This window comes from Schistocerca gregaria, chromosome 4 (genome assembly GCF_023897955.1).
Source record: "Schistocerca gregaria isolate iqSchGreg1 chromosome 4, iqSchGreg1.2, whole genome shotgun sequence".
NCBI lineage: Eukaryota > Metazoa > Arthropoda > Insecta > Orthoptera > Acrididae > Schistocerca > Schistocerca gregaria.
In genome coordinates, this window is record NC_064923.1 from 88,707,934 (window position 1) to 88,735,576 (window position 27,643).

The window sequence follows — 27,643 nt, forward strand, 5'->3', positions numbered from 1 at the left end:
GTTATATTGTTTATTTGTAAAAAAAATCAATTTCTAGGAGTTGGATTTCTCTTGCTCATAATTCTCAGCAGTTTGAAAAAGATGTAGGTCTTGTAAGAAGTAATTACATGGAGCAAACATGTTGCATAATCCAATGTTCAGCACTGCATGAGGGGGTGCAGTGGTTAGCACACTGGAATCGCATTCAGGAGGATGATGGTTCAATCCCGCGTCCAACCATCCTGATTTAGGTTTTCTCTTCAAAGAATGGTTCAAATGGTTCTGAGTACTATGGGACTTCTGAGGTCATCAGTCTCCTAGAACTTACTGGCTACTGCAGCCAGGCTGCTCACAGCAGCCCTATTCTCCAGTATCTCCTCCTATGCTGTTATGTCCTCGCTCATCGCGTGAGGTACAGCTCAGCCCCTTGTCCATATTGCCAGAGAACTCTAAAGTGTACTCACACTGATCCCATACGCGAAACGCCTCTGGGCAGCACGTTTGTTTACCGTTGCTGACACTATACTTATGGATACTGACATCGCAGACTGTGCTATAGAAATCTATCCCAGAATAGCACAGTCTGCTTTCTCCATAAGGTCCTAATGGAACATATGAGCTGCGTCCAGCCATGTGTACCTGCTCCAGCATGACTGATGCCTCGCCATGAAACGTACGTGTGGCGACTGACCATCTGAAAGGTTCCCAATATTATTCTGATGTCACTTAGCTATATAAAATAAGAGCCTAGTCGAACTCTAGGAAATTGTATAGTGTCCCAGAAATAGTTAATGCTAGCTTTCTTAATGTCTCAGCTTTTATGCACAGAAATTCTTGCCCTAACAGAACCTGTTTACGAAATTAGCGCGGAATAACGCCAAATGCATTCTTCCTCGCAGTCCTGTCGTGGCACCAAGTCCATCACGTGTTACCCTTCCTGCTTTCATCATACACAAACGTTCTCACCGCTGTGTAGAGACTCCTATATTCTAGGGCAAAGGATGTTGTGTGAATGAAGTGAGCATTATGATTGGCTCTTATCGAATTTACCCTCCAAATTACTGATGCAGCCAGTGTGAAAGCACCATCCACTTTTTCTTTCTTGCTGCAGACGAGACTTTCATAGGAAAAAAACTATTTTACACAGATCGCCATATTGCACAGACAATTAAACCCTGCAAAGTGCCCCTACATATCGTCAAATACGGAAAGAATCTTAATCAATTACACTGCTCTCCCACCAAGGATGGGGGCTTGAATATTAGAGCTCGAAACCGATCTCCAACCCAGCAATACATCACCACATACCGTGTCGACGTAGAAAACATACAACTCCTATCTGGCGCCATACAAAATCATCCCCTTTACTTCATTCGTACATATACCGTGAAGACAGACAGTATCGTATATACCCCTTGCAGCACTAGATATTTTCCTGTGAGTTCGGTGGTAGTCCACACCTGATGGGTCACCAGAGCACCCTCAGAGGACCGAAGTCACTCTCAGAACTGTTTTAAAAATTCGGGCTCGCCTCCCCTCAGCACAAACGCGTTACTGTTTTTGGTCCAGATCTGCTTGCTTGCTTTTCTGTATCCGTCTCCAGACTCTGGGATTACAACAACACATGTAATTTCATGTGATTTGCCATAGTACTATAACAATCTCGCGATTTTCTCGATATGAAGCTCACAGCGGTAGCTTATTGATTGCTGACGCAACATAATTCCAAAGATATGAACTGTTAATTATTTCTCTACAAACCTGAAAGTTTAGTGCTTATCCCGTCTGTGAAGACCTTTACATGATAACTCAAAACAAATAGAGGAAACTGATATTTCTGCACGTCAATACCAATGTCAGTGATGTAACAGAGTCCAAATCATCCCCATAATTTACAAAGTCAAAAAGGTGTTTTCATATCTAGAGAACTGGCAAACTCCAAGTGCTAGATGGACACACTACAATCGATATTCTCTCAACTAAATAAAGATGGGAAAAGTGAAAAAAACAGTTATTCTGACAATTTACATGGGAGGAAATAACAGTCAAGTGCAAACTCATGTTAATATTAACTCTTCTCAAATTTCCACTTCATCAAGAAAGCTGTCCTACACATACTAAAAATTAGTTCGCCATTCAGGCGCCTAGAAAAAAAAAGTTCAAATGTGTGTGAAATCTTATGGAACTTAACTGCTTACGCACTACTTAACCTAAATTATCCTAAGGACAAACACACACACCCATGCCTGAAGGAGGACTCGAACCCCAGCCGGGACCAGATGTACAGTCAATGACTGCAGCGTCCCAGACTGCTCGGCTAATCCCGCGCGGCTCAGTCGTCTAGAGGACAACACGGTTAAGTCATCTGCATTCCTACACTCCAAGAGCCCTCTCAATTCAGACGGCCTCTGTCGTTAGTTGGAAACGTGAATCATTCCCAACACAGGCCAGGCATACACGGAATCATCCTATGAAATCGGTCACATATATATTTGATAGCTATTCTTACAATTAAATGTTACAATTGTGGTTTCAGTTGAATGACAATTGACAATGAGCGAAGTATAGAAAATAAATCGTGCTGATGGCTGTGGCTCTGGAAATAGAAATACCTGTACCATTCTTAAGATTTGACATACTCTTCCCTGTGCTATCACAGTACTCTACAGTCATCTCCTTTGCACATGTTAGAACACAAACACATAATTTATAAGCCTGATGCTCAAGGTGAACCTATCACGCATCCCCTACTACTGCTAAGTATAATACTTCGTGAAAAAGTGATTGCCTACAATACAAAATAATACTGAGAGAAAATTAGCGATGGGTGGACATGTCTCATAAGTTTTTCTTACAAGTGTTACCACTATGTCTTGGAAAGCGAGACGTAATCAGCCAGATTTTAAAAAACACGATCACAACAACTACTGTATGTTACTGTCACAATCGGTCTTGGTTCTACAGGTGCACGCAAGTATCCATGTTAAAAGCTATACTGGCTTTATAAATTGAGGTATGACATAACCTCTGAATGAGGTGGTTTTTCCGGAAAAATACCAAGATGATGATCGTAGGGCTGTGTATCATCAGACTAGCACTGCAGTTATATGTGGCTCACGATGCCACCTCGGGGTAAAATCGCTGAATTTTGAAACTAATTCGGCTAAGGAATGTGGTATGTAAGTGGTATTTGCGACTCCCTCATGGCGCAGCAGATATATACACTCCTGGAAATTGAAATAAGAACACCGTGAATTCATTGTCCCAGGAAGGGGAAACTTTATTGACACATTACTGGGGTCAGATACATCACATGATCACACTGACAGAACCACAGGCACATAGACACAGGCAACAGAGCATGCACAATGTCGGCACTAGTACAGTGTATATCCACCTTTCGCAGCAATGCAGGCTGCTAGTCTCCCATGGAGACGATCGTAGAGATGCTGGATGTAGTCCTGTGGAACGGCTTGCCATGCCATTTCCACCTGGCGCCTCAGTTGGACCAGCGTTCGTGCTGGACATGCAGACTGCGTGAGACGACGCTTCATCCAGTCCCAAACATGCTCAATGGGGGACCGATCCGGAGATCTTGCTGGCCAGGGTAATTGACTTACACCTTCTAGAGCACGTTGGGTGGCACGGGATACATGCGGACGTGCTTTGTCCTGTTGGAACAGCAAGTTCCCTTGCCGGTCTAGGAATGGTAGAACGATGGGTTCGATGACGGTTTGGATGTACCGTGCACTATTCAGTGTCCCCTCGACGATCACCAGAGGTATACGGCCAGTGTAGGAGATCACTCCCCACACCATGATGCCGGGTGTTGGCCCTGTGTGCCTCGGTCGTATGCAGTCCTGATTGTGGCCCTCACCTGCACGGCGCCAAACACACATACGACCATCATTGGCACCAAGGCAGAAGCGACTCTCATCGCTGAAGACGACACGTCTCCATTCGTCCCTCCATTCACGCCTGTCGCGACACCACTGGAGGCTGGCTGCACGATGTTGGGGCGTGAGCGGAAGACGGCCTAACGGTATGCGGGACCATAGCCCAGCTTCATGGAGACGGTTGCGAATGGTCCTCGCCGATACCCCAGGAGCAACAGTGTCCCTAATTTGCTGGGAAGTGGCGGTGCGGTCCCATACGGCACTGCGTAGGATCCTACGGTCTTGGCGTGCATCCGTGCGTCGCTGCGGTCCGGACCCAGGTCGACGGGCACGTGCACCTTCCGCCGACCACTGGCGACAACATCGATGTACTGTGGAGACCTCACGCCCCACGTGTTGAGCAATTCGGCGGTACGTCCACCCGGCCTCCCGCATGCCCACTATATGCCCTCGCTCAAAGTCCGTCAACTGCACATACGGTTCACGTCCACGCTGTCGCGGCATGCTACCAGTGTTAAAGACTGCGATGGAGCTCCGTATGCCACGGTAAACTGGCTGACACTGACGGCGGCGGTGCACAAATGCTGCGCAGCTAGCGCCATTCGACGGCCAACACCGCGGTTCCTGGTGTGTCCGCTGTGCCGTGCGTGTGATCATTGCTTGTACAGCCCTCTCGAAGTGTCCGAAGCAAGTATGGTGGGTCTGACACACCGGTGTCAATGTGTTCTTTTTTCCATTTCCAGGAGTGTATATTTCTATTGTATTTGTAATGTATTCTGTCTCGATATTATGTCAGAGGTTCTGCAATATTTCCACTGAGTTATAGGCGATGACTGATTGAGAAGGACCACAAACAGTAGCAGATGATGTGCTGCTTGAGGTAGTAAGAAAATGTACACTAGCTTTTCAGATCTCTAGTGTTACACTATCTGCTAGAAATGATATCTATGACTTGGAATCACTTCTTTCCATTCAAGCACATACCTGTGTTGGGTCCTATTGACAATGATTACAACCACTACTTAATCATATTTCTGGCACTCTCATATCTCGAAACGAGTCACCTTTCTCGAACCTGTCTGCTACAGTAAAATTCCAACGTGGTTTTAGTCAGCCCCTAAGCATCTTGCAACTACTCCCATTTATACAGATTTGCACATGTGAGCGTTCCTATTTAAGTCGGAAGTGAACATAAGCCGGAGAAGCCATATCCACCACCTTCTGCAACCCAGAATGACTTGAGTTAGTGCAACAGGACGGTGTTTTGAACATTCAGTGATGCGTCTCCAAACCAGATACAGATACCGCAGTCCAAAGCAGATCAATGTCCATTCACATCTATCAGCCCAACGTGATATTATTGTTATTCTGTACCGCCCAACAGAGAAAAATTATGAACTATAAAAGCTCCAGTAACTTCATTCAATATAGAACTCACCTAGGCACCAATGCTGGCGTGATGATGCATAGCTATGGTGGGGGTCCAGCACAGAGAGAGAGAGATGTCACAATGCTACCCAGAATAGCATAGGGTGTATTCCTCCTAGCATTCCTAACGGAGCAGCCCATCTGTCACGGAATTCACCTGTCAGACTGCTGCTGTTGCTGCCCATGTGGGACGATTCTATTAAATATCCACTGCAGAGGAGAGTTTAAAGTTTTATCGCCTGTACTGTAGGAGGATGATCGTATCCTGTGGACTATACTGTAAATCGCAAGTGACGCTCCCTGTGACCATGTCTCGTTATTTGAAACATTATTTTTTTCTGATGTGACATGCTTTGTATACTGCCATACATTTTGTTTTCCTCCACGACTTTGAGGTCTGTGTCAGGTTGTAAACTGACATTAAGGCTGTCTGATCCATGGCCTCTCACAGAAAACTAGATGTAGCACAGTGTAAATCATATGGTTAGTGTGGCAACCATAACACACCATACAAACTGCATGATTTTAAATAAAAGACAGTTACAACACAATGAAACTGGAAGAGTTTGGTTCTCCTGTGGAGAGTTTCCAAACTACAGTCCGAAGGTGTTTCACAAGCTTTACATTTAAACTCATGTGTCATAGGCATGGAATAGCTGATCTCTATATTGCACTCATGTATGCGATCACTGTTTCAGTGCTATCCATCCAGAAGGTGTTGTACATCCACCAAAACTCTTTCTCCAACTGAAACAAGCGACGTCAGTCAATCATTATGAGGTAACCAACAGCGTGCCAGTGGACAGATGGGATGGAAACGACACCATCGATGTGCTCTAATAATAAGCATCACTGTTGACAGTGCAAACATTTTTAGCAATTTTACAGTAATTTCAACACCAACCAATGATGCAACATCATGTTTCCCATGTATATACATGTGTCGTCGATGGGAGCCTTTTGTGACACATGCATATACACAGATATACAGAAAACAAAGCAAACACTCTCCAAATGTGAAGGTGACTGGACACAATCGCTATACTACCCCTCCTGATCAGTGCATTTGGGCTAGGTGTTGGCAGCTGTGCTACATTTACAAGAAATTTTAGGACACGGAAGGAGAGGTTATGTCATGATCTGAAAGAAGGCAGTCCATTGCGCGGGGGGGGGGGGGGGGGTGCAAATGTGACGAAGGTGGCTGTGGGGGCGGGGGGGGGGGGGGCGTCGTCGAGTGTGTTTTTTTTTATGAGAAATCGATTGTTTAAACTGTACTTCATCGATTTCACCAACCAACAGGATGCTGTGAATTAAAAAGAACTGCCCCATACATTTGAAAAATATCAATTTAATTACTCGTAATTTGCATAAACTTTTATATCAATGTTGTGTTGGCGGTACAGTAGATCAATAGATAAGGGGAGGGTGTGCGTGAGTGGGCTACATGGAGCAGAACAGCAGGATAAGTGCAGAACACTATGTTAATTTGTGTTACTTTTATGTAAAACGCAGTACAAAAGTTTAAGGAGGTGGGTCAGAAAGCAGAATGCGCCAGAAATGTCGTTGAAAAGCGTGTGAAATTGGCAAAGTGTACCAGAAAATGGTGGGAGGACGTAACTAATTACTTAATTTGGTATCAAAGTCGGTAGAATAGGTAAGGAAATAAGAGAGACAAATGGTTATCCATAACAGAACAATAGGCTAAGTGCCAAACATTAGGTCAAGAAACCCAGGGTATAGTGCCAAACATTAGGTAATGCAACATGTTTTCTCCATGTAATTACTTCTTACAAGACCTACATGTTTCCAAACTGCTGAGAATTATGAGCAAGATAAATCCAACTCCTAGAAACTGACTTTTTTATAAATAAATAATATACCCTTGAATTTCCTGATATGAGGCCCTTCCTCTCCACCACCAGATCGCCATCTTGGATTACGTCACAGAAGGGACGAAAGCGCCCTCTGGTGACAGTGCTGTATACTAGACCAGTTTGACTCCAGATCTCGTGGTAAACACACTGTTTCCAACAATTTTTCCCCAACCACCTTGGATTACATGACAGATGAGAGCGCCCTCTGGCTGTGCTACTGTGGTGCACACTCTCTTTCCCGCCAACTTGGATAACGGTACTTGCGTCATCAGCAGACGTCATGGCCGCCATCTTGGATTCTTGGATTACGTCTCAGATGAGATTGCCTTCTGACAGTGGTACTGTGTACTATGTCAGTTGGAGTCCGAAACACATGGCGAACACACTGGATGGTGGTACTGCTTCTAACTGCTTAAATAAAAACTGGTGCATTCAGAATAATAAAGACTTACATCTAGCAAAGGCTGAGTCCTTTTGCTGGCATTTCCTAGGAGGAGGTGGCAAACGGATGATCATGGTTAGTGGAGGTAGCCCAACTGCGCTTTCTTTCCTGCCATTTTCTTAGGTTGGTAGAGGTAGCCCAAGTGACCTTTCTATACAATCAAAATTCGGACTTCCCATCAGTTCCTAGTATGAGGCGGTGGTTGGGTGACAGGTTATGCAGGTAGTCCAAATGACCTTTCTTTCCTGGCATTTGGTTAGATTAGTAGTGATAGCCCAAGTGACCTTTCTGTACAGCAAAAATTCAAACTTTACGTCCATTCCTAGGAAGAGGTGGTGGTCAAGTGACTTAGGTTGCTGCAGGTAGTCCAAGTGACCTTTCATTCCCGCCATTTTCTTAGGTCGGTAGATATAACCATGGTGTGATGCATTATCCTGATGGAATTTGAACTTCCCGCCATTTCCTGGGGAGGGGAAGGGGTTAGGTTAGTGGAGGTCGCCCAATTGACCTGTCTTCCAGCCAAAATCCGCCATGTTGGATGATGTCGTCGCTGCCATCTCAGATTACGGTACTTTTAGGAGACTGTGTTGGGGAGAACCAGCCCGGGGTGGAGGGTGATGTTATGGTGACAGAACTTTTGGGGCAACATGTGGGGTAGAAACCGACTTGGGGTTGGGTGACATCGCTATCTTGGACAATGATACTTTTGCGTAGAACTGGCCTTGCCCCAATATTATTGGATTTACTTGCGAAGGTAACATATTGGTACGACATGACTCATATTCTATAACCAATGTTGGAAGGTATGTGCTGAGATTCGATCAGGATAGAGCCAGTGAAAAATGTCGATAGTTCCCAACCGCAAGGTTGGACGATTAGTACATCTTCGAGTAGTAAGATCTTTGACCGCTAACAGAGCTAGGTGCACGTGGTAAAAGTTTGAGTAGTGGTGAGATGCGCAGAGACAGTAGACGTGTTTCGAGATGGAGCTAGATGCCTGCAGGAGGCAGCCGGGTTGTGACAGCATCAAAGTAAAAATTGGCGCTACGCACATAATACGCTATATATTGAGCGAAACTCGGCACATACCTGGGGAAACTAGAAAGGATAATTAATAAAATAGGTTTTCGTTGGTTAAATAATGTCTAAAAGCTAGATAGAAATCCCATTGTTGATGCAATAACCGTTTTGTGAGACTTTCTCGTAAATACATGCTAGAGAAGTTTTTTTTAGTTTTTCACATGTGCCTTAAAAGTTTGAACAATAAATACTTTTTAGATAATATCAGAGTTTCATCTCACACCTTATGTCGTTCTCCTCATCCTGTGCTTGCATTGAACCAAAAGGTACATTAAAGTAAAGTTCCCATGAGTAAAGCTAATAATTTCATTTATCATAGTAAAATAACCTACATGCCATTGCACAGTAGTCAAATTATTCAGATCAGGACAGAATTTTTATTAAGTAACAAACAGGGCCAAAATGAGTAAAGTTCATCTAGCATGACAATTTTATGCCACTGCACTATGGCTGAGTTGAATATGTTTTATTATCAGCTAAGGAGTGCATGAGCTAAGTCAACAGACGCAGTCAGATGCAGGTTGGTGAATTTCATTTATTTTTACCACTAAACTTTCATGCAGTCAGATGTGTATTTTGAGTATTAATTTTCCAATAATATTTTCATGTAGTCAGATAAAGTTCAGTTCACTTAAACACGCAGTCAGATACAAGTTTTATTAAAGACTAAAGCAGTCACATGCAGTTCAGTCTAGTTTAAATATAGAGAATTTTTATTAATAACTCTTTCAATGTATAGTATGACAACCGCCAAGACTACAGGAAAGGAACAAACATTTAAACGACAGGAGGGGAATTTTTCATAATGTTGAAAAAAAAGAACATGGAACAATTGAACTCCGTCAGTTTACAGTTCGACATCGTGACCAGTTAACCACTACATCGCGACTAGCCGGCCGCGGTGGTCTCGCGGTTCTAGGCGCGCAGTCCGGAACCGTGCGACTGCTACGGTCGCAGGTTCGAATCCTGCCTCGGGCATGGATGTGTGTGATGTCCCTAGGTTAGTTAGGTTTAAGTAGTTCTAAGTTCTAGGGGACTAATGACCACAGCAGTTGAGTCCCATAGTGCTCAGAGCTATGAACCATCGCGACTATTTTTCTTGTATCGATATTCCACTTATTGACCTTGGACCGTTCATTGTTTCTATTTTTCATTTTCTCAGAGTTCAGCACACCTTCTTCCTGTTTTCGTGCTTTGATCTGTCTTCAGTTTTTGACGCTCTATCCACTGCGCCATTTTACCACTAAATCTGATGGGTGTGCGATGGGGAGTTTCCCTTGTAAGGAACTGCTGCTACTTGCCATGGAACAACCGACAATTGCTACAGAACACTCGACTAATCATTCTAAAAGGAAATGTGGAGGGTGTGATGTGTTATCTTCAGTGAAGACTGTGCATGAACGTTCTGAACCCGTTCAACAGTTCACGCGGCACCCTGTGACGGAGGGTATTGTGGAACCAATTACTGTGACATTCCGGGTAGTATGGCAACAAGTCTGGAGGATATCACATGAGTGCTTACGATGGTGGACGAGCAGTTGCAGGCCTGGAAGCTGGCCAAATTGCCACTACTGTGGTCACAGTAATGGGTGTGTCCAAAAGTGACAACTCGCGATTAGAAAAGGCCGCTCCAGGTGGAAATGCTATGTGAAAGCATGCCGATAGTTGTTGACGCACCACTACACCACAAAAGGATCTACACAAAACCCTAGCGACGAAAAGAGACATCTCACTCGTAGGCAGATCACTGCCGACCTTGCAACCACTACCTGTTCACGTGTCTCTTTGAGAACTATTTGGCGGCATTTAAATCAAGCTGGTTTCTATGCTCGGAAGCCTATTAAATGCACTCCACTTCAACCACGCCGTCGCCGAGAAAGAGTTTATTGGTGTAGGAAACATGTTGGTTGAGATTAAGAGCAACGGTCGAGGGTGATGTTGTTCAATGAATTCAACTAAGCTGTGTCAAATGATTTTTGCCACCAGTTAGTATGGAGAGACAGAGAGAGAGAGAGAGAGAGAGAGAGAGAGGGAGGGCAGAATAGGTTACATACCACAGGATGTTTATGTTTATTAACACTGCTGAATATCTTTGTGGGATGTACCTTTATAGCACAGAGGGATTGTACGGATCATGTCCACTTGTTCAGGGGTGCAGTAGGTCCCAACTTTCTGGGTCGAAATTGCCCTCCCACACAGGACCTCTGAGATATCAGACACACTGGAAAGTAAAGGTATTGAAATACGGAATGGCTTCCGTTCTCTGCAGATCTAAACCCTATGGAGGGCACATTCCTTACTGAGAGTCCAATAATGACCTTCGTGCTGGGAGTCTGACCAGTGTCAAACAATAACGTTATTTATCCTGCTATCTCCCCCCATGAACCATGGACCTTGCCGTTGGTGAGGAGGCTTGCGTACCTCAGTGATACAGATAGCCGTATCGTAGTTGCAACCCACAATGGAGGGGTATCTGTTGAGAGGCCAGACAAATGTGTGGTTCATGAAGAGAGGCAGCAGCCTTTTCAGTTGCTGCAGGGGCAACAGTCTGGATGATTGACTGATCTGGCCTTGTAACCCTAACCGAATTGGCATTGCTGTGCTGGAACTGCGAACGGCTGAAAGCAAGGGGAAACTACGTCCGTAATCTTTCCCGAGGGCATGCAGCTTTACTGTATGATTAAATGATGATGGCGTCCTCTTGGGTAAAATATTCCGGAGGTAAAATAGTCCCCCATTCGGATCTCCAGGCGGGAACTACTCTGAAGGACGTTGTTATCAGGAGAAGAAAACTGGCGTTCTACAGCTCGGAGCGTGGAATGTCAGATCCCTTAATCTGGCAGGTAGGTTAGAAAATTTAAAAATGGAAATGGATAGGTTAAAGTCAGATATAGTGGGAATTAGTGAAGTCCGGTAGCAGGAGGAACAAGACTTCTGGTCAGGTGAATACAGGGTCATAAATACAAAATCAAATAGGGGTAATGCAGCAGTATGTTTAATAACGAATAAAAAAAAAACAGGAATTCGGGTAAGCTACAACAAACAGCACAGTAAACGTATTATTGTGGCCAGGATAGATAAGAAGTCTATGCCTACCACAGTAGTACAAGTTTAAATGCCAACAAGCTCCACAGATGACGAAGAGATTGATGAAATGTATGATGAGATAAAAGAAATTATTCAGATAGTGAAGCCATAGCGAATGGAACTCGACAGTAGGAAAGGGAGAGAAGGAAACGTAGTAGGGGAATACGGAATGGGAGTAATAAATGAAAGAGGAAGCTACCTGGTAGAATTCTGCACAGAGCATAATTAATCATAGCTAACACTTAGTTCAAGAATCATGATAGAAGGTTGTAAACATGGAAGAAGCCTGGAGATACTGGAAGGTATCAGATAGATTATATAATGGTAAGACAGAGATTCAGGAACTACGTTTTAAATTGTAAGACATTTCCAGAGGCAGATGTGGACTCTGACCACAATCTATTGGTTATGAACTGTAGATTAAAACTGAAGAAACTACAAAAAGGTGAGACCTGGATAAATTGAAAGACCCAGAGTTTATAGAGATCTTCAGGGAAAGCATTAGAGAACGATGGACAAGAATGGGGGAAAGAAATACAGTATAAGAAGAATGGGTAGCTTTGAGAGATGAAATAGTGAAAGCAGCAGAGGATCAAGTAGGTAAAAAGATGAGGGCTAATAGAAATCCTTGGGTACAGGAAGAGATATTGAATATAATTGATGAAACTGCAGTAAATGAATAAGGCAAGAAAGAATACAAACGTCTCAAAAATGAGAACGCCAGGAAGTGCAAAATGGCTAAGCAGGGATGGCTAGAGGACAAATGTAAGGATGTAGAGGCTTATCTCACTAGGGGTAAGATAGATACTGCCTACAGGAAAATTAAAGAGATCTTTGGAGAAAAGAGAGCGACTTGCATGAATATCAAGAGCTCAGATGGAAACCCAGTTCTAAGCAAAGAATGGAAAGCAGAAAGGTGGAAGGAGTATATAGAGGGTCTATACAAGGGCGATGTTCTTGAGGACAATATTATAGAAATAGAAGAGAACGTAGATGAAGATGAAATAGGAGATATGATACTGTGTGAAGAGTTCGACAGGACACTGAAAGACCTGAGTCGAAACAAGGCCCTACGAGTAGACAACATCCCATTAGAACTAATGACAGCCGTGGGAGAGCCAGGCCAAACAAAACTCTACCATATGGTGAGTAAGATGCACGAGACAGGCGAAATACCCTCAGACTTCAGGAAGAATATAATAATTCCAATCCCAAAGAAAGCAGGTGTAATAAGCCACGGCTGCAAAATACTAACTTGAATTCTTTTCAGACGAATGGGAAAACTGGTATAAGCCAACCTCAGGGAAGACTAGTTTGGATTCCGTAGAAATGTTGGAACACGTGAGACAATACTGACCCTATGACTTATCTTAGAAGAAAGATTAAGGAAAGGCAAACCTACGTTTCTAGCATTTGTAGACTTAGAGAAAGCTTTTGACAATGTTGACTTTCTTTCAAATTCTGAAGGTGTCAGGGATAAAATACAGGGAGCGAAAGGCTATTTACTATTTGTACAGAAACCAGATGGCAGTTGTGAGAGTCGAGGGACATGGAAGGGAAGCAGTGGTTGGGAAGGGAGTGAGACAGGGTTATAGCCTATCCCTTATGTTATTTAATCTGTATATTGAGCAAGCAGTAAAGCAAACAAAAGAAAAATTAGGAGTAGGAATTAAAATCCATGCAGAAGAAATAAAAACTTTGAGGTTCGCCGATGACATGGTAATTATGTCAGAGACAGCAAAGGACCTGGAAGAGCAGCTGAACGGAATGGACAATGTCTTGAAAGGAGGATATAAGATGAACATCAACAGAAACAAAACGAGGATAATGGAATGTAGTCGAATTAAATCGGGTGACGTTGTGGGAATTACATTAGGAAATTAGAGGCTTAAAGTAGTAAATGAGGTTTGCTATTTGGGGAGCAGAATAACTGTCAAAAAGTGATAAGGCCTGAAACACTGTATTCAATTGAAACACTTAAACTAACAAGGGTTGGGATGCTGGAAAGCTGGAATAAGTTGAAAGAATGCCAAATATGTAAATAAAAATAAAATAAGAATTCTAATGAAAATACTGGGACCTAGAAGTAATAATAATAATCATTACAAATTAAGATCAAACATAGAGCTCTATTTGAAAATGGAGAGGCTAAGTGATGTCCTGAGGAAAAGAAAACTATAGATTTATGGACACATAAAAAAATAAAATATACAGATTGGACACAAGAGCCCATGGACAACAGAGGTCACGTTCTCCCTCCACAGCAATAACCTATTAAAATAAAGTTCCGTCTCCTTCTTCCTTAAGTGACCAATAAACTAACTACCTTTTTAAAATTATGACGCAATGGCATGCGCAGTGAACACTAACAACAAAATATAAAGGACACTGCATAGCTAGAACGAACTATCCCCACCCTTACCGCCACCTGTGCCACCATTTATGTCCGCCCTCGCACCCCCATCCCGTACGATTTCCTGGCCTACATTGACCGCACCTTCTCCACCTACGTGATTGCCGCCGACCTCAATATCCACAGCCGTGATACTGCCGACCTCCAGCGGTGGCATCAGTTTCTCACCACCCTCCAGGGAGACCTCGTTCCCCTGCCACACCCAACCCAAATCCAACACCATTCCTGATATGGTCCTCTCCCACCTCCTTGGGCGCATCACCGCAGATGTTCTTGACCTCATTGGCAGTGACCATGCTCCTCATCTCCTCACTATCTCTAATGGTCGCCATCTCTGCAACGCTCCTCGCCCCGACGTCCCTCCTAAACTTGTCCATGATTACTCCCGTGCCAACTGGGATGCCTACCGGTACTCCATTCACACCCAGGTTGATGGCCACGAGCTTACCCACCACTCTCCTGATGACATCTCTGGCACTGCTGCCTTCCTGCACCAGACCTTGTCTGACGCCGTCGCCACCCATATCCTCACCAAAGCCATCCACCCTCACCGCCCCACCCTGCCTCCACAGGCTGTCCTTCTCTTTCTCGAGTCCCACCGCCTCTACCGCTATTTTCTCCGCACTCGTGACCGGGATACACTTACCCACCACCGGCAATTACAACGACACATTCGCAACCTGGTTACTGCGAAGAAACGCTGTGCCTGGCGCCAGACATGTACCCAACTCAACACCACGCACGCCATACAGTCTTCCAAGTACTGGTCTACTTTCCACCGCCTTACTGGGACTCTCCCCCCCCCCCCCCCCCAGTAACCTCTCCTCCTTGATGACAATCCCTTTCCTGACAACCTCAGTAAGGCCAACCACTTTTCCTCTCACCTCTCAGATGTTTTTTCCATCCCAGATGATCCCCACTTTGATTATTCCCTCTTTCCTGACGTCATGGACCGTACGAATACCTCTGTTCCTCCCCTTGCTCCTAGCTTTCAGTACTTGGGCCACACACCACCATCTGAACATAACACTCTCATCACTACACAGTACATCAGCCACACACTCTGCACTAAACGCAGCACTGCATTACCAACTGCCACCTCAAACACTGCCCTCCTTCCTTTCAGTCCTTGCCACCCTCTACAATGACATCCTTGCCACTGGCTTCTATCCCATTCTGTGGAAAACCTCCCATATCCTGATGTTCTCCAAACCTAATAAGCCTCCATCTGATGCCTCTTCCTATTGTCCTACCTGTCTCACATCGGTGTTCAGCAAGCTCTTGGAATCCATCCTTTCCTTTCCCAGAGCATCCATCACCACCTCCACCGAAACCACCTCCTCCCCGACACCCAATGTGGCTTTCGATCTTCCTTCTCTGCCAATGACCAATTCCTCTGCCTCACTCATCTCCTCTCCCTCTAGCTTAACTCCGGTCGCTCCACCATTTTTGTCTCCCTCGACCTCGAAAAGGCTTACGACCGTGTCTGGCATCCAAGTCTCCTGTTTAAACTCCAAACCTACGCCCTTCCTGTCAACTACATCTGTGTGATGGCCTCCTTCCTCTCCCACCACCCCTCCTATGTTACCATCCATAATGCAAATTCCCACACCTTCTACCCCAGGGCTCTGTCCTCTCCCCTCGCTCTACCTCCTGTACAGACAGATATGCCCCAACCCCCCACCCCCTTCCAGTACACCTCTTGCAATATGCCGATGACACCGCATTCTCGCCCTTGCTCCTACCCTCCAACGGTCCAAACACTTTCTCCAGAATCACCTTGAACTTTTTGCCGCACGGTGTAACCAGTGGCTCCTGAAAATCATCGTAGGTGGTACAACTCGCTCCTTCCAGCTCCTGGATTTCTCCCTTACTGTCTGCGCCCATCCTGTCCGCCTCACCCCCACCCTCACCTACCTTGGCCTCACCATTGACCATCACCTCACCTGGATCCCTCATCTCTGCTCCATCCAATCCAAAGCCCACAACTGCCTCCGACTCCTCAAACTCCGCTCTGGCCGGACATGGGGGTTGCACCCCTCTACCATCCTCCACACCTACAAAGTCTTAATCTGTCCCATCCTCTGTTATGCCAGTCCTGCCTGGATATCTGTCCCCCCCCCCTCCCAAATTCTATAAGTCCCTCCAGATCCTTGAGCATCATGCACTTTGCCTCGCCTTCTGTATACGCCTCCCGTCCTCCATGCGGATCCTCTATGACCTCATTCCTTTCCCCCATCTGCTCCTGTTCCTCGAACATATCTGCATACTCTACACCTCCCGCCTCTTGATCCCCCTCACCCCCTGGTTACTCCTCTCCTCTCCCGTCCCTGCCCCCTGCCACGCCTTCACTGTTGTGTTCCCCCTACCCGCCATCTCTACACCCTTCATCTCCTTTCCCAAGGTGGCTTCCATCAACTCCCCCTCCCGGATGATGCCATCTCTCCCTCCATCTATTCCTCCTATCAACTCTGACCCCCACCCGCTCCTTTCCTCCATCCTTTCCCTGGGCTCCCTCTTCCCCCCTTCCATCCTGTTTTCTCCCCACCGAACCTCTCCCTATCTCCCTTCCCCCCAAGTCCTTTTATATTCCCTTCCTTTGCCTTCCCCACTCCCTATCGCATATGCCCAGCAGCCCCCACCCCTCCTCCTCCATCGACTCCTTTCCCGCCTCCCCCCCTTCGCTTTTCCTCTCCTTGCCCCCTTTTTTATTTTCCCCTCATCTGTCCAGTTTGCCCCCACCTGCTCTCGGCTGGGGTATGTCACATTTGGCAACTTTTTAGTGCAGTGTTCCAGTGACTGTTCAGTGTTGTTCATCTTTCTCGTGTTGGGAACAGAAACCATGCTGTCGCTAGGTGTGACTTTTATGTCTTTTGCGAACAGAAATCAGATTGTCGCCATGTTTTTTAATTGTCTGTCTATTGTTTTACCTATCTGCTTCGTATGTATTTTATTAGCATCATCATCCCTGTGTTCTATGTTTTAAGTTCCACGATTTTTTTCGCCATGTTACTCTTTAAGTCTCCGATTTTATCGCCTGTTTTTATTGTTTATTCTCTTCATCTTTTTAACAAAGTCTGTAGGCTGAAGTGCGGCATACTAAGCTGCTGCCAGCCCGCCCCCTTCGGGATGAATCGAAATTCAATAAAGAAAGAAAAAAATAGCTAGAACGTAGTATTATACCCAGAAGAAGGGCGCTGCAATCGTGGCCGAAACGTTGGCTTTTCTATAGCAGCAGTAGTTTTTACATTATGACGCGGTACCAAACCCAGAAAATTTTTATGTCGATCCTTAGATCTGATGCAGTTCCTCCGTTCTCTCATTACCTTCTCTAACGCCTACTTAAAAAGAAGGGATGACAAACCATCTCCCTGTTTAACTCTTGATTTTGTTTCAAAAGTTTTTTACAGTGCCCCAATAAATTTTACTTTCGATGTTGTGTTTGTTAAATTTCGTCTAATTATTTTTGTTGCTTTATTGCCGCGTCCAAGTTCCTTTATATGTTGTTTTCTTGTCGAATCTATTTCTCTTTCTGATGTTGGTTAGTGAAATTCTATCAGCTGAGTCATAAGCCTTTTTAAAATCTTCAAAAGTTACCATGTATTTCAAGTATCTGACTTTCCTGGTTTCTATTAGGCTTTGTTATTTACATTTAATATGACGTAAAGCTGTTCATAGCGGTTACTTTATATAAGACACCTATTTCTTCATGTGTTATCAGCTTTCGTGTGACCATTTTGTGTATTCTTTATTGTAACAACCGTTTGACGTTCTGTGTGCCTGACTGGTTATCGGTGATGTAATTCGGTGTGCAGTGAGCGAAGCATCGCGTATTTAAACAATAGTTGCATTGCTCTCCTTAGCAGATAGCGTTAAGTTAAGTCGTAGCTCGTACTTCGTTCACAACCACCGCTACCATCATGGATATAATTTCTTCTTTTATTATTTATTTTGTAAAATTTATTTTATATATTACTACACCCCTCTTATTCTGTTGCATCTACATATTCCAATGCGAGGTCTGAAGATGGTCTATAACAGACTGAAACTGGTTACCCCATAAAAAGGAAGTCTCTTGCGGTTGTGACTATTCATGTTTATTTTTAAGTAATAAAATGCCGCTGTACTCCAAGAGAAATGTTTTCAAAAAATAGGCTATATGTCATGCAATATCATTCTAAACTACACTCCTGGAAATTGAAATAAGAACACCGTGAATTCATTGTCCCAGGAAGGGGAAACTTTATTCACACATTCCTGGGGTCAGATACATCACATGATCACACTGACAGAACCACAGGCACATAGACACAGGAAACAGAGCATGCACAATGTCGGCACTAGTACAGTGTATATCCACCTTTCGCAGCAATGCAGGCTGCTATTCTCCCATGGAGACGGTCGTAGAGATGCTGGATGTAGTCCTGTGGAACGGCTTGCCATGCCATTTCCACCTGGCGCCTCAGTTGGACCAGCGTTCGTGCTGGACGTGCAGACCGCGTGAGACGACGCTTCATCCAGTCCCAAACACGCTCAATGGGGGACAGATCCGGAGATCTTGCTGGCCAGGGTAGTTGACTTACACCTTCTAGAGCACGTTGGTGGCACGGGATACATGCGGACGTGCATTGTCCTGTTGGAACAGCAAGTTCCCTTGCCGGTCTAGGAATGGTAGAACGATGGGTTCGATGACGGTTTGGATGTACCGTGCACTATTCAGTGTCCCCTCGACGATCACCAGAGGTGTACGGCCAGTGTAGGAGACCACTCCCCACACCGTGATGCTGGGTGTTGGCCCTGTGTGCCTCGGTCGTATGCAGTCCTGATTGTGGCGCTCACCTGCACGGCGCCAAACACGCATACGACCATCATTGGCACCAAGGCAGAAGCGACTCTCATCGCTGAAGACGACACGTCTCCATTCGTCGCTCCATTCACGGCTGTCGCGACACCACTGGAGGCGGGCTGCACGATGTTGGGGCGTGAGCGGAAACGGCCTAACGGTGTGCGGGACCGTAGCCCAGCTTCATGGAGACGGTTGCGAATGGTCCTCGCCGATACCCCAGGAGCAACAGTGTCCCTAATTTGGTGGGAAGTGGCGGTGCGGTCCCCTACGGCACTGCGTAGGATCCTACGGTCTTGGCGTGCATCCGTGCGTCGCTGCGGTCCGGTCCCAGGTCTACGGGCACGTGCACCTTCCGCCGACCACTGGCGACAACGTCGATGTACTGTGGAGACCTCACGCCCCACGTGTTGAGCAATTTGGCGGTACGTTCACCCGGCCTCCCGCATGCCCACTATACGCCCTCGCTCAAAGTCCGTCAACTGCACATACGGTTCACGTCCACGCTGTCGCGGCATGCTACCAGTGTTAATGCGATGGAGCTCCGTATGCCACGGCAAACTGGCTGACACTGACGGCGGCGGTGCACAAATGCTGCGCAGCTAGCGCGATTCGACGGCCAACACCGCGGTTCCTGGTGTGTCCGCTGTGCCGTGCGTGTGGTCATTGCTTGTACAGCCCTCTCGCAGCGTCCGGAGCAAGTATGGTGGGTCTGACACACCGGTGTCAATGTGTTCTTTTTTCCATTTCCAGGAGTGTATGACTCGACAATAAATCAACCACTCTTAAAATGTGTAGTCCGTTTGTCACAGAACAGATTACAGAGTCGCTTTAGTCGGCATTGCCTGCTGTGTTAGAGCTGAATTGTGGATGCGCTTCGATTCAAAATGGTCATTCTTTCCTCGGTCAACTTCGATGCAAACAACGCATATTCTATCATTGCTATGAAAGCAGGTGTACTAAATTGCTGCAGAAATAAAGAATGTATCTTTATGGAATCTTTCCTTGAAGCGACTTCTCTGGTAGCCATTAGCAACTCGGGGGCATTTAGAATTTTTTGCGTGAAAATTATAATATCCTATACAAAGTCTTCGTAAAGGACTTTTGTGAACTAGTCTGATTTATTGCAACTCACAGTTACATTTTTAATTTACTTGCCAACTAGTCAATTCTTTTTCGAGAAAACCGACCAAATTTCCCAGATGGTTGTTAGACACAAAAGATAACGTAGGGAAATATGTTCCTTGACGTAGTGACAGTATGCTGTGCAATGAAGCAACCTTCTTCAAATCCGGTTTCGCTTCTTTTCCCACAGTGGATCTATTGTACGTCGATTGGTATTGGATGGCAATTTGATCAGTATTAATTACATAACAACACCAAAATTAGGGATGACTACTTTCGTCTGTCTCGAATTGATCCACAGTAGTAAATTCTTTGACCATCGCTGCAAACTGTATCGAGGAGTTTAAATATTTGGAATTTAACTAACAACCACAAATGGAATACACATCTGTAGAGAATCTGCTGTAACGATTGATTTCTTAGTTAAATTACTGCTGCAAAAACAACTGATTTCGAATAATTGTGCATGAGATGTGCTATTGAATGATACTCTGTACGCTGAAACTGAAACAGAAAAAAGTGCACAGTCAGGGTTTCAACCCACACTGCCAGCGCAGTAGCAGTAACGTCAAGCAGTCGTTACACGGGACGAAGTACCTAAGGCAAGTGGGATAAGCAACGTCACGAGGCAGCGCCGTTGCCACACGACACGAGATGATCAACGTGGTTTTGCGTTGCCAGCGCTCTCCAGCGGCATTTGTCTGCTGGATCGCAAACTATAGTCTGCTCACGAAAATGGATGCGCGTAAAATTCCTACGCTGGCTCGAACGAGACGCATATTTCCTCCCTTGTCCATATGCTAGTGCATGTGCTACCCATTTGAAGACAACACATTGAAGATTAATCAGGAAGGTGTAATTCTTATTAACAATTGATAATAATTAAATGTCAACAAATGAAGTTTCTGCGTGTAAGGCCTTTATAAGATTATATATAAAATAAAAGGTCACACGTTACAGACATTCTACGTATCTTAGTTTGTAGAGTCCCCACACTGTGGAACAGACGGTAGGCTTGTCGAGGTTTCATGCCCCGTAATAGTAAAAATCCATGCAGGTAGAAATTTACCGATGACACAAAAAAAAATCAAGCTGTGCTCGCAGAAGCTTAATACTTAGCTGAGGTACTCCCTATGGCCAAAAAATAGGGAGGTCTGTATAGCAAGCAATATACTGGTTTATATGGAGGACTGAGACCTTTAAGGTTTCTCTGCGAGCTGCACTCTCAGCTTAAATGACGGTGGGCTGGGACTAATGGACTTGCACGCAAAATGCACAGCACTACTCGTTAACAGAACTAAGTGTGTAACAGAGAAGAGACCACACTAACCAACTGCTGTGCTGTTTCACAAATATCACCCGACATCACAGATAGCGCCTGTTAATATTATGAATATCCCACACTCATTAAAACCTTACTAAGAATTGTTATCTCAGTAAAAACTATGTACCAACAGACGCCATAAAACAAGGAAAAGTTCATAACTTGACGATGTCTCTCTGTGGAATACTAATTACTAATAAATGGCAGCTGCGACTACTACAGCACGACTGGAAAATCATTTGCGAAAATTTATGTTGAATGCCAGAAGGCTCCAGATCGGCTCGGTACGAAGTGATAAGCTGGACAATTTAGACCAACTCATAGCTTTACTCCTTTCAGTTAAAATCGTAGGCCGCATGTGAAAATTGTAATTCGGAACTCGTTTTCAGAGCTCAGAATTTGTCGCGATATGGCACACAGGAAGAGAAATGCTTCGATTGATCAGTAGAACGGACATACCCAATATACTGGTTTCTAACGCCATGATACCACAATGGAAACAGTTTCCCAAAGCAAAGCGACACGGGACAAAGTGAATCATGGCACAGACATTGATACACTTTTTGGACATAGGTTAACGGATAACTTACAGTATCTGTCGTACTTTTGGGGTGAACCTGAGAAAGTAAATAGTCATCTGAAATACAGGCTTACGTACACGAATTCTCTCAAGATTCCAACATATAAAGTTCATGATAATATTTTCTATTCAAACCTCGCTTAAAAAAAAAAAGAAATATAATGTTAATTTTACAAAAGTTTCATCAAAGAAATAACTCAGTGGACGAATTCTATCAGATTTCTGTGCAAAAGACTGAAGTGTGAATGTGTTGTAATGTATATAATTATTTGGGTTTGTTTTTTGTTAGTATGTGAAATCGTTAAATGCTAAATAAACGAAAAATCCGACTTTTTTATTATCATAATGTTTTGTAAAAGATTGTGGGACTTCCTTATGAAGTTAATAGAAATAATTCCTGTATTTTTGATGTTATGTGAATATAAGTGCACTCTCTTTCATGAGTCAGTTTTATCAATTTATTGAACTTTTATTAAGCTGATGTCCTTATTGACTGGACATGTATTTTGCCTTTTTGTCTGATTACACATTCAGGTGGATATAGAATTTTTTATTTATGTATACCATAGCTGTAACGCGAAAACAACGAAATACAAAAATACTTTAACCACCAATGTGACATTTCCTATCATTTTATTACAATAAATTTTACCAATTCAGCAGCCGTTGCTGAGAGGTTCAATGTGCTGCTGCTTAGAAACAGCATATACTCACAGCGTGTAATGTGTTAGATAAAACCCACCGAATATTGTGGGACTTCCTTATGAAGTTAATAGAAATAATTCCTTTATTATTTGATGTTATATGAATATAAGTGCATTCTCTTTCAGGAGTCAGTTTTATCTATTTATTGAACTTTTATTAAGGTGATGTCCTTATTGACTGGACATGTATTTTTCCTTTTTGTCTGATTACACATTGAGGTGGATATAGAAGTTTTTATTTATATGTACCATAGCTGTAACGCGAAAATAACGAAATGCAAAAATACTTTAACCACGAATGTGACATTTCCTATCATTTTATTATAATAAATTTTACCAATAACGATTCGTTGCCGAGAGGTTCAATGTGCTGGTGTTTAGAAACAGCATATACTCATAGCGTGTAAGGTGTTACATAAGACCCAGCGAATATGGGCTTCTACTGAACACGAGAAATACAATATGGCGTTTCGCTTCCTGCTTGTGACGTAGACAGCGTTCTTGCTTCTTCATGGTTTTACTTTACATGGCACGTTGAAGAAATATTGCAGAACTCCAAGTAGTCAGCACACGGAATGAGGCAGCTAACGTCGACGTGCATGTAGACACGGTATCCCACGTCACGAGACACAACACCGTTGGCACACAGTTTATTTTTAATATTGTGTTGTTGTGAATTTTAAGATTTGTAGGAGCATCATTGATATTTATAATAAAATGTGCTTTTTTCCGAATGATATTTTTAGTCCTATTTTGTCTTCTCGTTTCTGTAGTTCTGTGCTTTCTTCTTTGGCGCTATCAAATGAGTCAGTCTGCAAAAGCTAGACAATTTATGACGATTTTATTTGGGGTTCTTCCTAGTTGAACATCCTTACAATTGATGCATTTTCTCCCTTCTCTCACTACCTTCTCTAAATCACACCTAAAAAGAAGGGATGACAAACCATCTCTCTGTTTAACTATTGATTTTGTTTCAAAAGGATTTGACAGTTAACCCACTAATTTTACTTTCGATAGTGTGTTTGTTGGAGTTCGTTTAGTTATTTCTGTTGTTTTCATGTCGTGTCCTAGTTCCTTTATATGTTGTTTTATTGTCGAATCCTTATTCCTTTCGGATGTTGATTAGTGAATTTCCATCAATTAAGTCATAAGCCTTTTTACAATCTACAAAAGTTACCAAAGTTACCATTTACTTCAAGTTTCTGATATTCCTTATTTATATTAGACTATGTTATTTACATTTAGTATTTTCCCGGCACAAGACCTACCCCTTCTTCGATCCTGCTTGATACTCTCCTAGTTGAGGGTCGAGTATTCCTTCACCTCTCTTTTAAAATGCCATGGCCGAGATCTGTATGTCACTGGCAAGAGGGAAATCCCCCTCTAATTATTAGGATCAGATTTCTTTTTTTATGTAATGGATGTATTAATGTCAATGTCCATTCTGATGGTAGGCTGCTTGTGGTCCACTTCCATTAATGATTTCTGTTAGACATAGGTCAATGTTGCCACCAGAGATTTTCCATGATTCAGCAAATATATTGTCTTCTCCTGATGCCTTGTTATTTTTAAGTTGTTTCACGATTTCTTTCATTTCCTCTGTTGTTGGGGCTTTGAGTCTGGTTGTGTTTGGATTACATTTTCAAACTGAGGTTCCTTTTTTTGTGGATCTCAGTTGTATAGTTCTTTGAAATAGTCCGCAAATATTCTGCGAATCTCAGTTTTATTATATGCTGTCTTCTATGGTTTTGGATAGACTTGGCGGTGTGTACTTCTTTCATCTATTTTTGATTTTTTTACAGAAGTGCCTTGGGTGTCCTGCTTCAAGTGTGACCTAATTAACTCTAGTTAATCTTTTATATGTTGTATTCTGATCTTTTGATGCATGTTTCCTTGCTCCTGTAAATTTTTTCCTGTGCTTATGATTTTTATTTGTATTACAGATATTCCAAGCTCGTTGTCTCTTTATAATTAAATCATCACAATTATCATTCCATCAAGCATGTTTCCATGTCTTTTTAAGAGGGATAGCTTCTTCAGCAGCTTCGGTGTTCAGGGATAGGAGAGACGTTCTTCTGGTCGACTACCGAGAATGAGGTACAACAATCAACGCGGCGAGGTACCGCCAGACACTAACAAAGGCTGCACCGGGCTATGCAGGACAAAAGGAGGGGTCGGCTGACAAAGGGAGTTCGTTTGCACCATGACAACGCCCGCCCTGACGTCGCCAGCAACACGATAAATCTCATCGCCAAATTCAGGAAAATTCAGGTGGGAAATCATTGACTATCTTCCATACAGTCTTGATTTGGCTCCCAGTAAGTACTGAGTGTCTCCCCAACTTGAAATTCTCAAACGACGAAGAGCTGAAGGCAGTTGTCCATTCGTTCCAGGACGAGTCGGCAGGAGAGTTGTACGACGCTGGTATGAAAAAGCTTCCGGAGTGTCTCCAAAAATGAGTCGATCGTGACGGGGACTACGTTGAAAAATAGCTAAAAGTCCAAACTTTCAGAATCTGTAGTTGGTTTTGCAATAAAATGATGTTTACTATGTGAAAAACCATTGGAGACCTTAATTTACTGTCAACCCTCTAGCCCTTCCACTTTAAGTCGTTCCGTACACATACTCCCTGATATTCAAAGGATGCAATTCCTTCCAGTGGTGATTCTGTAACCGTGTAATAACAGAATAATAGTCTTTTGTCCACTTATGGGCAATACGTTACAGTTTACATAAGGGTCAACTGCCAGTACTTGCACCAAGTGCCTATTCTCTGCACTTCTTCCTGCATTTCGCTATTATGTTCTAGCGTTCCAATTTCTCTGCATACAACATCATCCGCGGAAAGTGTCGTGGAACATATTACCTTGTCCACTAGGTCATTTACTTTGTGAAAAGTAAAGGACCCTCTAGCACCATACCCATGGGGTACAACAGAAGTTACTTTTACATCGGAAAATTTCTGTCCGTTAACAGTAACATGCCGTGTTCTATTTGCTAGGACCTTTTCAGTACAATAAGGCAGCTGTCTGATATTCGGTACGCTCGTACACTCCTGGAAATGGAAAAAAGAACACATTGACACCGGTGTGTCAGACCCACCATACTTGCTCCGGACACTGCGAGAGGGCTGTACAAGCAATGATCACACGCACGGCACAGCGGACACACCAGGAACCGCGGTGTTGGCCGTCGAATGTCGCTACCTGCGCAGCATTTGTGCACCGCCACCGTCAGTGTCAGCCAGTTTGCCGTGGCATACGGAGCTCCATCGCAGTCTTTAACACTGGTAGCATGCCGCGACAGCGTGGACGTGAACCGTATGTGCAGTTGACGGACTTTGAGCGAGGGCGTATAGTGGGCATGCGGGAGGCCGGGTGAACGTACCGCCGAATTGCTCAACACGTGGGGCGTGAGGTCTCCACAGTACATCGACGTTGTCGCCAGTGGTCGGCGGAAGGTGCACGTGCCCGTAGACCTGGGACCGGACCGCAGCGACGCACGGATGCACGCCAAGACCGTAGGATCCTACGCAGTGCCGTAGGGGACCGCACCGCCACTTCCCAGCAAATTAGGGACACTGTTGCTCCTGGGGTATCGGCGAGGACCATTCGCAACCGTCTCCATGAAGCTGGGCTACGGTCCCACACACCGTTAGGCCGTCTTCCGCTCACCGTTAGACCGTCTTCCGCTCACGCCCCAACATCGTGCAGCCCGCCTCCAGTGGTGTCGCGACAGGCGTGAATGGAGGGACGAATGGAGACGTGTCGTCTTCAGCGATGAGAGTCGCTTCTGCCTTGGTGCCAATGATGGTCGTATGCGTGTTTGGCGCCGTGCAGGTGAGCGCCACAATCAGGACTGCATACGACCGAGGCACACAGGGCCAACACCCGGCATCATGGTGTGGGGAGCGATCTCCTACACTGGCCGTACACCTCTGGTGATCGTCGAGGGGACACTGAATAGTGCACGGTACATCCAAACCGTCATCGAACCCATCGTTCTACCATTCCTAGACCAGCAAGGGAACTTGCTGTTCCAACAGGACAATGCACGTCCGCATGTATCCCGCGCCACCCAACGTGCTCTAGAAGGTGTAAGTCAACTACCCTGGCCAGCAAGATCTCCGGATCTGTCCCCCATTGAGCATGTTTGGGACGGGATGAAGCGTCGTCTCATGCGGTCTGCCCGTCCAGCACGAACGCCGGTCCAACTGAGGCGCCAGGTGGAAATGGCATGGCAAGCCGTTCCACAGGACTACATTCAGCATATCTACGATCGTCTCCATGGGAGAATAGCAGCCTGCATTGCTGCGAAAGGTGGATATACACTGTACTAGTGCCGACATTGTGCATGCTCTGTTTCCTGTGTCTATGTGCCTGTGGTTCTGTCAGTGTGATCATGTGATGTATCTGACTCCAGGAATGTGTCAATAAAGTTTCCCCTTCCTGGGACAAGGAATTCACGGTGTTCTTATTTCAATTTCCAGGAGGGTATTTAAGCGTTAGGTACTCAAGCGGCAGTGAGGAATTGTATGGAACGTCTTCCAAAAGTCAGGCAGGGCATGAATCTGGGCGCCGGCGCCTGCTACTTTCTGCGCCTCGTGGTCGAACAGAGCGAGCTGGGTTTCACACGATCATTGTTTTCAGAACCCATGTTGATTTCTACAGAGCAGATTTATGGTGTCTGGAGTTAGAGTTATTAACAAACATTTCGTCAAGGGCTGTCTGAGACTGTGGACGTCGGTTAGGAATAGTAGTAGGCTTGTAAATATTTTTAGTGAATATTTATGTTAGCAATAGTGCATTCTGAGTGCCAATAATTCATTTTTTATAACACTTTATGTCGTTTGGAGTGTAAGTGCAACA